Genomic DNA, 2,648 nt, shown 5'->3' with positions numbered 1-2,648 from the left:
GGACGTGTGCAGAGCTGTGAATACAACCTGGGTCTCCCCTCAAACAGCAAAAGGAGGCTGTTTTTTCCCAGAGGTGGCTGCTTGTCTTTAGGTAACTGGGCACACACCAGCAATACACAGCTCGCAATAGCACCAATATACAGCCACGTACGTACACAGCTCGCAATAGCACCAATACACAGCCACGTACACAGCTCGCAATAGCACCAATATACAGCCAGGTACACAGCTCGCAATAGCACCAATATACAGCCACGTACACAGCTCGCAATAGCACCAATATACAGCCAGGTACACAGCTCGCAATAGCACCAATATACAGCCACGTACACAGCTCGCAATAGCACCAATATACAGCCAGGTACACAGCTCGCAATAACACCAATATACAGCCACGTACACAGCTCGCAATAGCACCAATATACACCCACGTACACAGCTCGCAATAGCACCAATATACAGCCAGGTACACAGCTCGCAATAGCACCAATATACAGCCACGTACGTACACAGCTCGCAATAGCACCAATATACAGCCAGGTACACAGCTCGCAATAGCACCAATATACAGCCACGTACGTACACAGCTCGCAATAGCACCAATATACAGCCAGGTACACAGCTCGCAATAGCACCAATATACAGCCAGGTACACAGCTCGCAATAGCACCAATATACAGCCACGTACACAGCTCACAATAGCACCAATATACAGCCACGTACACAGCTCGCAATAGCACCAATACACAGCCACGTACACAGCTTGCAATAGCACCAATACACAGCCACGTACACAGCTTGCAATAGCACCAATACACAGCCACGTACACAGCTTGCAATAGCAGCAATATACAGCCACGTACACAGCTCGCAATAGCACCAATACACAGCCACGTACACAGCTTGCAATAGCACCAATACACAGCCACGTACACAGCTTGCAATAGCAGCAATACACACCCACGTAACAGCTAGCAGCAATACACACCCACGTACACAGCTAGCAGCAATACACACTCATGTACACAGCTAGCAGCAATACACACCCACATACACAGCTAGTAGCAATACACACCCACGTACACAGCTAGCAGCAATACACACCCACATACACAGCTAGTAGCAATACACACCCACGTACACAGCTAGCTAACATACACACCCACGTACACAGCTAGCTAAAATACACACCCACGTACACAGCTAGCAGCAATATACAGCCACACAGCTGTAATCTCCCAAGTGAAGCATTATAGTTCTGTGCCCATTCAGTACGGATGTCTCTGCGCTCCCGTCACTATGAGCTTAGTGGAACCAGGTCTGTGTGTAGTGTGTGTGGAATGTAGAAGAAAACTATTAGGACTTCACTACAATCCCATTGGGTTAGTCATGAAATGGTCAGTGCTCCCCTTCCCAAATACCTGCCCCCGTTTCTGACATTACATAACCTCGCTGATGGACATAGCAACCACAGGTAGGAACCAGAGTCCCTAACGGGCCAGGTTCTGAGGCTTTCCATACATGTCTCACAATGTGGTATAGCTGATTAAATGCCCGTGTGACATGGGATATGTGGTGGTAACCACCCAAAGTGTCAGTGATCCACCAGCATAAAGTTGCAATCTGTAGAGATGATGTGGAGGCCGCAGTGGCAAAGCACTTCATACAAGCTGGACATAATGTGAGCCAACTCAGGTATCAGGTGATCGATGGAGTCGAGAAGACTCAGGATATGGCGACATATACAGAAGACTCCTTCAGATAGTCTCAGTGGATTAGGAAACAATACATTGGCACCCAGTGGGATCACCAAGGAGCTGGACCTCTTCTGGTAGTGTTGGTCGGACCGTCAGCTGATCCCCACTCCGGATGTGCTCCTACCCCTGCTATTGCCCATTTAACCGCCCAGTCTTGCTTGCCATATCTTAAGGCTGTTTACTGAAGACAGTGTTTATCAGTGCACCACTATCATTCTCTATATGCAGTGTTATGCTTAACTTCTTTCACCAGATTCAACCTTTTCACCTTGGCCTGGTTGTGCCGTTGTTCCCTCACCGGATGGGTGTGACCCTGCCGTTATACCCACCTCGGTATATATTGACCAGTGCATGTGAACCTTCCTTGTCTGTAGAGGGTTGCGACCCACCTCTCCCCAGTCCTCCATACTACAATTCAGTCTCCGATTCGATCCAACATGGTTCCGTGAGCATACTACCCGGCTGTGGAACCCAAGTACACGCTCTGTCCTTGAGGATACTTAACATTTAAATTGGATTCTAGTTACTGCCGCTGCTTTGGAGATCAGACCTATCTAAAGAACACTCGCTACAATGGTTTCCTTCTCAGTGTCTCCGGGACTCCATTCATCTCTGCATGTCCCCCCTCCCCGTCTCTTTATTTCATGTGACTGATTTCTATTTCCCCTTCTGGTTTTGTCCCCCTTCATTCCCTTATTGTCCAAAGCACAGAAATTTATTTTCTCCTACTTATGATTGCGGACAGGTAGTCATAATGTGTTATTGGGATTAACCATTTATTTGGACCAGTGATAATACAGCACTATTTTCCCCTTATTCCGTAATTACCATTACTCAGAATTGTTATACTTTCATGGTTCGCTTTATATACAGATAACAGTATTAGCGCAA

This window comes from Ascaphus truei, chromosome 17 (assembly GCF_040206685.1).
Source record: "Ascaphus truei isolate aAscTru1 chromosome 17, aAscTru1.hap1, whole genome shotgun sequence".
Lineage (NCBI taxonomy): Eukaryota > Metazoa > Chordata > Amphibia > Anura > Ascaphidae > Ascaphus > Ascaphus truei.
This window is presented reverse-complemented; position numbering follows the sequence as displayed.